Source organism: Triticum dicoccoides, chromosome 1A, assembly GCF_002162155.2.
Source record: "Triticum dicoccoides isolate Atlit2015 ecotype Zavitan chromosome 1A, WEW_v2.0, whole genome shotgun sequence".
In the NCBI taxonomy this organism is placed as follows: Eukaryota; Viridiplantae; Streptophyta; class Magnoliopsida; order Poales; family Poaceae; genus Triticum; species Triticum dicoccoides.
Window position 1 is genome coordinate 170,131,147 of NC_041380.1, and position 12,083 is coordinate 170,143,229.

A 12,083-nucleotide genomic window follows, 5' to 3' on the forward strand; every position below is an offset into this window, starting at 1 on the left:
AGAAAATAATTTCATAAGGTCATCCATCTTTCCACTCAAAACATTAATTTCTTCTATTGCATGCACTTTTTTATTAGTAGATCTTTCAGTGTGCCATTGAGAATAATTAACCATAATATTATCTAGGAGTTTACTAGCTTCTCCTAAAGTGATTTCCATAAAAGTGCCTCCCATGGCCGAATCTAAAAGATTTCTAGAAGAAAATTTTAATCCGGCATAAAAAATTTGTATAATCATCCACAAATTCAAACCATGCGTAGGGCAATTACGTATCATTAATTTCATCCTCTCCCAAGATTGTGCAACATGGTCATGATCAAGTTGCTTAAAATTCATAATATCGTTCCTAAGAGAGATGATCTTAGCGGGAGGAAAATACTTAGAGATAAAAACATCTTTGCACTTATTCCACGAATCAATACTATTTTTAGGGAAAGACGAAAACCAAGCTTTAGCATGATCTCTAAGCGAAGAAGGAAATAGCTTCAATTTAACATTATCATTGTCCACATCTTTCTTCTTTTGCATATCACACAAATAAATGAAGCTATTTAGATGGGTAGCGGCATCTTCACTAGGAAGGCCGGCGAATTGATCTTTCATGACAAGATTCAATGAAGCAACATTAATTTCACAAGATTCAGCATCGGTAAGAGGAGCAATTGGAGTGCTAGGAAAATCATTATTGTTGGTCTTGGTAAAGTCACACAATTTAGTGTTATCTTGAGCCATCGTGACAAGCAAAAAATCCAACACACGAGCAAACAAGAAACGGGCAAAAAAGAGGCAAATAGAGAAAGAGAGGGAGGACGGAGAGAGAGAGGGCGAATAAAACGGCAAGGGTGAAGTGGGGGAGAGGAAAACGAGAGTCAAATGGCAAATAATGTAATGCGGGAGATAAGGTTTTGTGATGGGTACTTGGTATGTTGACTTTTGCGTAGACCTCCCCGACAATGGTGCCAGAAATCCTTCGTGCTACCTCTTGAGCACTTGTGTTGGTTTTCCCTTGAAGAGAAAAGGATGATGCAGCAAAGTAGCGTCAGTATTTCCCTCAGTTTTTGAGAACCAAGGTATCAATCCAGTAGGAGGCCACGCACGAGTCCCTCGCACCTACACAAACAAATAAATCCTCGCAACCAACGCGATAAGGGGTTGTCAATCCCTAAACGGTCACTTACGAGAGTGAGATCTGATAGATATGATAAGATAATATTTTTGGTATTTTTATGATAAAGATGCAAAGTAAAATAAAAGACAATAAAAATAACTAAGTGTTGGAAGATTAATATGATGGAAGATAGACCCGGGGGCCATAGGTTTCACTAGTGGCTTCTCTCGAGAGCATAAGTATTCACGGTGGGTAAACAAATAACTGTTGAGCAATTGACATAATTGAGCATAGTTATGAGAATATCTAGGTATGATCATGTATATAGGCACCACGTCCGAGACAAGTAGACGACTCCTGCCTGCATCTACTACTATTACTCCACACATCGACCGCTATCCAGCATGCATCTAGAGTATTAAGTTCATAAGAACAGAGTAACGCTTTAAGCAAGATGACAAGATGTAGAGGGATAAACTCATGCAATATGATGAAAACCCCATCTTGTTATCCTCGATGGCAACAATACAATACGTGACTTGCTGCCCCTACTGTCACTAGGAAAGGACACCGCAAGATTGAACCCAAAGCTAAGCACTTCTCCCATTGCAAGAAAGATCAATCTAGTAGGCCAAACCAAACTGATAATTCGAAGAGACTTGCAAAGATAACCAATCATACATAAAAGAATTCAAAGAAGATTCAAATATTGTTCATAGATAAACTTGATCATAAACCCACAATTCATTAGTCTAAACAAACACACCACAAAAGAAGATTACGTCGAATAGATCTCCACAAGAGAGGGGGAGACCTTTGTATTGAGATCCAAAAAGAGAGAAGAAGCCATCTAGCTAATAACTATGGACCCGTAGGTTTGAGGTAAACTACTCACACTTCATCGGAGGGGCTATGGTGTTGATGTAGAAGCCCTCCGTGATCGATGCCCCCTCCGGCGGAGCTCCGGAACAGGCCCCAAGATGGGATCTCGTGGATACAGGAAGTTACGGCGGTGGAATTAGCGTTTTGGCTCCGTATCTAGTAGTTTGGGGGTACGTAGGTATATATAGGAGGAAGGAGTACGTCGGTGGAGCAACAGGGGGCCCATGAGGGTGGAGGGCGCCCTTGGGGGGGGGGGTAGGCGCGCCCCCTACCTCGTGGCCTCCTGGTTGATTTCTTGACATAGGGTCCAAGTCCTCTGGATCATGTTCGTTCCGAAAATCATGTTCCCGAAGATTTCATTCCATTTGGAATCCGTTTGATATTCTTTTTCTGTGAAACCCTGAAATAGGCAAAAAAATAACAATTCTGGGCTGGGCCTCCGGTTAATAGGTTAGTCCCAAAAATAATATAAAAGTGTATAATAAAGCCCAATAATGTCCAAAACAGAATATAATATAGCATGGAACAATCAAAAATTATAGATACGTTGGAGACGTATCATCATCATCATCATCATCATACGTATTCAAGCGCGGCCAGTCCGGAAGGCTGATCCCAATGGTGGAGAAGGGGTCTACTGGAACGGCCACACTGCTGTGGATGTTGTGCAAAATGATGGTGGTATCCGGCCGGAGGTATGCAAGCCAATCTTCGTTGGCACCGACCCATACCTATATATAAGACGGTGGGCAGCGGAGAAATTACGGGATGGAAATGGAATAACTAAGTACTACATGATCAAACTCCATTACTGACCTGCTCATCGGACAAAACCCGACTACCTCTCAACGTCGGCAACTCTAGCGGAGTCAACATGCAACCATGGCCAGGGAGCGGTGGACTGTTCAAAAGATTGTCCCATAGAAGAACCTTCTCCTCGAGGACGCATGGAAGACCAACAAGCATGGCCTTTTCCGAAGCCTTTTTAAGCACCGTCTTGAAAAAATTGGTGCAGGAAGCACTGAGTCTTGTGGCAGTGAGGACGTTGGAGCGGCGTGTGATTTCTCCCAGAGGATCGTCGTCCAAGGTCTCCCAGCCCCGACGAGGAGGAGAACCTCCTGGCAAATCCATGGGAGCAGCGACGAACTACATTCTCTTCGGGGGGAGGGGAACTGGCGAGGAGGAGATAAGAGTGTAGTAACCGCAGGGCCTCGTTCCTTCCAACTGTAAATCGTTCCTTAGCGAAGGGGTGAGACTATTATTTACTAGTAGTACTAGCATTATGGGACGTTATGGGTTTGCATTATACTGTAAATAATAGCACTAGTAAGAAATTTTTGGTACTAGCTAGTAGTTTTTGGCGTGGATTAAGAAATTTGGGTATGTTTTTGCTATTTTTTGTACATGCCAACTAGTGTCAAAAAACGTCTTACATTATGTGACAGAGGAGTACGTACTCATACTGTAGTAGTACTAGTACTACTTTCTCAACTAGTAGTGCGATGTATTGTACTTCTAGTATAGCGCGCCAGTTTTGAACTCTTAAATCTCAGGGCCAAGGAGCTACAGTTGGAAATGGAGGGTAATACATACCGTTCTCAAGAACCATTGATATACTATCAATGCAGGGAAAGTACACGTGCGTAGTGGCCTAGTGGGTACTCTTGGTGCCCTATTCAGCCGCTCCTCTCACGTAGCTGGCCTACTCAGCCACTCCTCTCATGCACACACTAGCAGCCTGTTTATAATCGACGGTTACTGCGGGGGCAGAACATTTGAGTTACTTGATACAACGAGACTAGACTTTTTGCTTCCATTTGTGGAGGTGTAATGGATCCCGTCGAACTTTGTTAGTAGTTCCTTCTTTATGAATGAGATCAAGCAAAGCTTTTGCCTCCATTTCAAAAAAACACGTCAAGAGGAATTTCTTATATAGTAGAGCCGATAATGGAGTGAAGTCCATGCGTGCAATGCCACAAGCTACAGAGTAGTAGTAGAGCACTTTACGTATAGAGCCATATTGCACAGTTCCCAATGCCCTGCGAGGCTTTTCCGGCTCCTCTGGCTTAATTGGGAGGCGCTAGTTTAAATATGCTACTAGCTGATAAGGAAGCTGCAAGCGAGGTGCGGCTACGGCGAGCACGCGAGCCACGAGATGCTGGGGAGTGAAGGAAAACCCTTTCATGTGGCTAGGCTATCCGGTGCACCCAGATTGTGGTGTCGCACATCTGTTTGACTTGAAAACTCAAACTACCGTGTAAAATATTGGCTCGCAGCGAAGTTACTATTTAAAAAAAGGTCGTCGTGCGTTCGGCCAAGATTGAACCCATAAAACGAGGTATACACTCACGCGACCACTAATAGTACTCGTTGGAGCGCAACGCAACATACAATCGCCTTTTGTCGCTAGTAGTACATTGTTCCTTACAAGAAACCACTAATAATGCCAAGAAACTACTACCACTTGCAAACATGGCAGACTTAAGATAAGACTACCTTATTAACCATTGTACATGCCTTTACCAACCAGCCCTACCAAGAAACGACTACTCTAAAAGTGTCATTATAGGCATGTTTCAACCCATCGCCCCTTAAGTCAATGCCTTCTATTCGACCGACAAGTTTGGTGTTATTACTTGTGGGACCTACATGTCAGTCTGCGCAAAAATCCCCGAGTGACCTCCTACCTCCGGCCCGTCCACCTAGTCATCCTCGGCCATGGGACGCAGCTACCGTCGCCGGCAGAAGGCGAGGTCAAAACCGCCGCGGTGTAGAGCCCATCTTGCGGCAGCCCGGATGCCAGCTCTGTCTGGCGCTCGCAGCCGCTAGCTAGCCAAGATACCTCCGTCCAGCTGCTTGTCTGCAAGGTTTGCTAGCTAGATTGGCACGGCGGTGCGGCGGCTTGCTCGCGCGCGCCGCGCTAAGGCCAGCCATCTGGCTCAAGCGAAGGCCAGCACAGCGGCTTGCTTGCTCATGAGTCATGCTCGGGCCAGCCTGCCAACCCATGCGGAGGCCATCGTGGCGTCCGGCCCGTCCGGCGGAGCGGCGGCCAACTCGTTCATCACTGGCACAACCGATGAACACGCATCAGTACTGTTTTAAGTAATGTCCTAGAAAAACAATGATTTGAGGGGGAATAACAGGATAGAAGGTCAGATGTGGGTCCCTCGTGTCAACGGTCAACCAAAATGTGTTGGTTTCAGCTGCCTCGTCAGCACGGACATGTGGGCTAACCCTGTCAAAAACGAGTTTAAATGATCCTAATCTGCACTAGGTAGTTGTTTTTGGCGCAGATTAAGAAATTTTGGGTATGTTTTTTTTATTTTTTGTACTATAGTTTCTTCCTAGGGCTGGTTGAAAGTGGTAGTTTTTTTATTAAATACTCGACATATTGTAAGTAGGAGTGAATGTTAAGCTTTGGAAGCCAATATGCAAGGATAGTTACGTAGTGCATATGTGTACGTGATTGAAAGTAAATATCAACCATGAGTGACTAATATCTTGATGGAAAACTCGAAACTATGGAAATACTAGCATTTTTTGCATGGATGGAAATACTAGCAATGTTCACGTGTGTTGCAACAGATTATAATTAGAATAATACTTATTCACAAACTTGATACAGAACACTCTAATTTGATATACATATATCACTAGAGATATATTATGTTTCAATCAGAATATATTCCTTGGGCTCTTTTGGTGAGGCGAGGGAGGCAGGTGGTTGGTTTGAAGATACTAATTATGGGTTTTTCTGCAAATTGGTAGAGAAGTGGGATGTTGATGAGAAAAGGCAACAACTTACCTCATAGTCGTTAGATGTAGATCTAATGGTCAGAAATGACGGATGGCAGACACACCATCATCACCAACTTAGTCTTCTGTAGGAGTACCAGCAAGATGTCTGTGCATTGCAAGGAACATCAAGATGCATTTTTTTATAAAACACTTGTTGTGATTGACCCATGCGGGAGTAATCCCATGTGTAAAAACTAATAATATCTCGAGAAATAGGAGATAAGGTGAAGAGGAGTGGGGCGTGGTGGTGATTGGTGGTCGGACTGGGGGGCGTGTGCATGGACGACGCCGGCAGCGGCCACCAGGCTAGTTTGTTCCAAAGGCTTCCTTTTTAATTGCTCAACAATGAGGTTGTTGGAGATAAGGATGGACGAGGAAAGGCCTTGTCTGCAAGTGTGGAGAAAGGTGCGGGTATCTTTTAGTTTAATTTCCATCCGTCAGATATAGATCGGACGGTCTATATTGTAAGATGGCACGCGTACAATCATCACCCACTCGGTTTTTTATAAGAGAAGAAATATAAGTATGGAGATACAAATGTATTATCTATACTTGTCTCTGTAAACTAGGATCTACATACTATTCAACGCCTCAGCATGTGAGGCCTTAGCACAATGACTTCTCGACTGTGTAAAACAAAGGTTTTCCCGTCGCCGATAAGGAGGGGGTGATGGTGACGCGTTTTTGGCTTGATCTAGTCCTAGTAGTTATACTAGGTGGTCTACGCACATGTAGATTTATTCTTTTTCACGTCTCTTGTTCACCGTGCTACCATGACTGTTGATGAATAGATGGTAAGTTATTCACGGGGAAACCCTTGTTGGGTGTGTTTGCGAGAGAGAGAGAGAGAGAGTGAGTGTGTACGTGTGATATGTCTAGAGACTGAGGCAATGATAAGAGATTCTTTGTGTCTATGTGTGTGGAGGATATAGAGAGACATGTACATGGGGCTTTGCGTTGTGTAACGTGGAGACACATAGACATAATCACAGAGTGTGTGTGTGTGTGTGAGATACACATGCGGACATGGGGAGAGATGAGGATCCAGATAAATGGGTGTTTGTGCGTGTCTGTGTGTGTTTGTGTGTGCGTTTGTGTGTGAGAGGGAGTGTGTGTACGTGGAGTAGAGAGACCATTAATGATGTAAACCTAGTATAAGGGAAGGGGGAATAGTGTGACATGTGTGTCACAGAGAGACAAAGGCATGTGTAGTAGCGGGATAGCATGGGTGTGGCCGGGGAGCAGACTATTTGGAAGAGATATCGAGTGTGTGTGGGAGAGGGGTGTCAGAGCGAGCGAGCACGCTCAAGAGAGAGAGCGACGGAGAGAGAGAGAGAGAGAGAGAGAGAGAGAGGAAGAGAGGGGAGAGAGGGGTCAGCGCAGCGTCCGGCCTGTCCGGCGGAGCGGCGACCAACTCGCTCATCACTAGTGCCACCAACGAACACGCATCAGTACTGTTTGAAGTAATATTCAGGAAAAATAATGATTTGAGGGGGAATAACAAGATAGAAGGTCAGATGTGGCTCCCTCGTGTCAACGGTCAAACAAAATGTGTGGGTTTAAGCTTCCTCATCAGCACGGACGTGTGGGCCAACCCTGTCATAAATGGGTTTAAACTAACCCAATCGGTACCCTCTCTGTCCCATAATATAAGATGTTTTCACAAGCTAAACTAGCTTGCAAAAATGTCTTACATTGTGGGACGGAGGGAGTACTAGGTAGTAGTTTTAGGCGTGGATTAAGAAATTTTGGGTATGTTTTTTGTTATATTTTGTACAATAGATTCTTCCTAGGGCTGGTTCAAAGTGGTAGTTTTTTGTTAAATACTCTACGTATTGTAAGTAGGAGTGGAAGTAAAGCTTTGGAACCCAATAAGCAAGGCTAGTTACATAGTGCATATGTGTACATGATTGAAAGTAAATATCAACCATGAGTGACTAATATCATGATGGAAAACTCGAAACTATCGAATACTAGGAAAAAAATTGCATGGTTAGAAATACTAGCAATGTTCATGTGCGTTGCAACGAATCATAATTAGAATAATACTTATTCACAAACTTGATACAAAACACTCTAATTTTGATATACATATATCACTAGAGATATATTATGTTTCGATTAGAATATATTCCTTGGGCTGTTTCAGTGAGGTTAGGGAGGGATGTGGTTGGTTTTAAGATACTAATTATGGGTTTTTTTGCAAATTGGTAGACAAGTGGGATGTTGGTTATAAAAGGCAACAACTTACCTCCCAGTCGTTAGATGTAGATCTAATGGTCACAAACGACGGATGGTAGACACACCATCATCACCAACATAGTCTTCTGTAGGAGTGCCAGCAAGATTCGTGCATTGCACGGAACATCAAGATGCATTTTTTATAAAACAGTTGTTGTGATTGACCCATGCGGGAGTAATCCCATGTGTAAAAACTAATGATATCTCGAGAAATGGGAGATAAGGTGAAGAGGAGTGGGGCGTGGTGGTGATTGGTGGTCAGACTGAGCGGAGCCATGGGGATTGACAATGCCGGCTGCGGCCACCAGGCCAGTTTGTTCCAGAGGCTTCCTTTCTTAATTGCTCAACAATGAGGTTGTTGGAGATAAGAATGAACGAGGGAAGGCCTTGTCTGCAAATGTGGAGATGGGTGTGGGTATCTATTAGTTTAATTTCTATCCGTCAGATATAGATCGGACGATCTATATTGCAAGATGGCACGTGTACCATCATCACCAACTCGGTTTTTTATAAGAGAAGAAATATAAGTATGGACATACAAACACATTATTGATACTTGTTTCCATAAACTGGCATCTAAATTCTATTCAACGCCTCAGCATGTGAGGCCTTAGCACAATGACTTCTCGACTGTGTAAGACAAAGGTTTTCCCATTGCCGATAAGGAGGGGGTGACGGTAGTGTGCTTTTTGGCTTGCTCTAGTCCTAGTAGTCATACTAGGTGGTCTAAGCACGTGTAGATTTATTCTTTTTCACATCTCGTGTTCACTGTACTGCCACGACTGTTGATGAATATACGGTAAGTTATTCATGGGGAAGCCCTTGTTGAGCCTGTTTGCGAGAGAGAGACAATGTGCGTGTATGATATGTCTAGAGACTGAGGCAATGATAACGGATTATTTGTGTCTATGTGTGTGGAGGATAGAGAGAGACATGTACATGGGGCTTTGTGTTCTGTAACATGGAGACACATATACATAATTATAGAGTGAGTGTGTGAGATACACATGGTGACATGGGGAGAGATGAGGATCCAGATTAATGGGTGTTTGTGCATGTCTGTGTGTGTTTGTGCGTGCATTTGTGTGTGAGAGGGAGTGTGTGTATGTGGATTAGAGAGACCACTAATGATGTAAACCTAGTATAAGGGAAGGGGGAATGTTGTGACATGTGTAGTAGCGGGATAGCATGGGTGCGGGCGGGGGGCAGACTATATGGGAGAGACATTGAGTGTGTGTGGGAGAGGGGTGTGAGAGCGAGAGAGAGAGAGAGATAGCGATGGAGAGAGAGAGAGAGATGAAGATAGGTGGCGAGAGAGGGGGCGTTTGTGTCCATAAAGGCATATAGATAGGGAGACAATGTTGATGTTGTTTGAAATTGGCCTATGTACGGAGACGCAAGGGAAGCGAGTCATCGTGTGTGTGATAGGGACTTCATGAGAGATATAGAATAGATGGTGTAGAGAACAATGTGCGAGATCGAGAACGATGATACATTAGGGAGCTATGGAAAGAGTCACGACATATATGTATATAGGGAGGAGCTGGGGTGGGTCCGCATGTGGGAGAGATAGAAAGAGGAGACTGGTTCACAAGGAGACAAAGTGTGCTTGTTTGCAGTGGGGGTGGTGTGTGAGGTGAGTGTGAGAGACCCACATAACTAGGGAGATAGACGTTTGGGGGCGACGTTTTGTGTGTATGGGAAAGATACACTCTACATAGTGCGTGTGCTTGGGAAAGAGAGATGCCGAGAGACCTAGCTAGAGAGTGGGGGAAGAGATGTCTGCATGCCCAAGAGACAAAGTGATAGAGACCTATATTGGGGTCCGGTCTTTAGAAGAGAGAGGGGTGTTAATGTGTTCGTGTGTTGGTGTTTGGGGAAGAGAACGACTTCTCTCTATGTGTGGGGGCGACAAGGGGGGTGGCTTCAGATAAAGAGTGAGGTGTCTATATTTGAGGCACTTTAGCATAATTGAGATATACATGGTCAATAGTGTCTGCACTCATGGTTGATCAATTTGTTTCACAGTTTGGACTATGAGATAACGATACCTTTGAACATGCGTGATATACCTTGATGTACCAGAATTACAAACCTAAGATTGGAATTTTGGCGACTCCATCATTAGCTTTTGTAATTCATTTAAGCGGAGGTACATTTTTAAGCCGGGATTTTGTGATTTAAAATTCATATATCAAACCTAGAGATATACACATACGGGCATGTTCAAACTTTATAATCATCCACTTTATTCATACACATACACATTTTTGCTTTTGTCATCATATTTAGTATAAACACATTTGGAATTTCATTTGAATTGGACCGTATGATGGTATTTGCTTGTAGTAGCTCAATGATCCATATTTCAATTGAATGGACAATCTAATTTTCGAGTTGGAGACATTGATTTTCAAAACTTGCACATTTTTTGGCGTGCAAAACAAACAAATTCTCGGCCATGATATCATAGTCGGCCGTACAAGAGCAGAATATAATTTTAGGCAACAAAAGCTTTCAAACTTCCCGCTCACATCGAAATATCTCGCGCCCGAAAGTTTAGCCCTGTGAATTCCTATTTTATCCCTGCCACATGAACGGAGAAGGGCTTATTTGCTAACTCCATTGTTTTCCCTTCTTTGCCCCCAACATTCTTCCCCAGAGCCCCTCCCCTTCCCCTCCCCGACCCCTCCCAACCATGGAAATTTGCCGAATCTAGTCCTCCGCCGCAGTGGTCCCGATGGATCTACCTTCCGCACCTTGGAACCCCCAACTGCCAACTCACCACTTCACTAGAGCCGCTTCAGCAACTGGCTTGTCCACTGCTCCAGATCTCCTTAACCGCCATCATGGTCCACCGCACCGGATCTGCTTAACCGGCGCCCTCGTCCACCACAGTGTAGGCCCTTCACTGACTCCCTCGTCCGTCCCTTCGCTGGCCCTTCATACAAGACCTTGTCCGCCGCAACGGATCCGCCTCTCCGAAAGCACTATACAACGCGCCCGCCGAAGCCTTCGTCCACTGCACCGGACCCGCTCCACGGACGCCATATTCAACTCCACTGGCCCTGCTATACCGACGCCGCAGCCTCATCAGGTTATTTCGATTTGTACTCCTTTTGTTTTTCTCTTTATCATGCAACTGTTCACTTACCACAGATGAGCTTTCTTGTATGTCAACAGGCGCCGCAATCGTAGCACCGGAGCCGCTTCAGCGACGGCGACCGCCGGCCCAAACTCAACCACAACACGAGCACCATCGACGATCGTTAGCTATCAAGTATGCCAACGATACCTATACGCCACCGAGAATCAGGTACTATTATCCAACGGCCGGCGCCTACGTTCACTTTCTTAACATAAGCACCGCACCTTTGAATTTCTTCAAGGCATCATTCAGTTTTTCATGAGACGTGTTATTCTGCTTGCACCTGTAGGGCCATACTTTTGGCAGTGAACATGTTACATGTGCTAAATTACATACAAGTGCACATATAGTTAATATGCTTTAGTTTTGTCCTAAGTATTACTGTACTTCCTAGATATCACAACCTACTATTTTACTTCTTGCATGCTATATTAATGATAATGGTGTTGTTCTGATGCCACCTGTTTGTTCCATCAGACTGCTTCATGTTCTCTATGCTTAATTACACATCAGCAAACTAGCATGTGGTTTCGTTGGTTTTTGTTTGTTTTACCCTACATTTTCTGATGCTAGCTATTACATCACTGCTCCGAGCCTCTGTTCATTACTTTTTTGTGTGTTCTTGATCTTCCCTAGTTGCATGACTAATTTGATGCTTCTATTAATTATGGAACTGCCAACCCCATCAAGTCAAATATTTGTTCTTTTGGGGCTGGCACCTCGAACAAGCATAAAAATAGAGGGAAGCAGATATATTGTCGTGTATGCACACACCCTTCTTTCATTAGTTTAGATGAACCATTGATGATCAATTCGAACCAGTGCATGTGATTAAAATTAATTTTACCTAAATAGAGGGTGCAGAATAAACTACAACAAGTAGATTTGCAACCACGGGATGTTGAC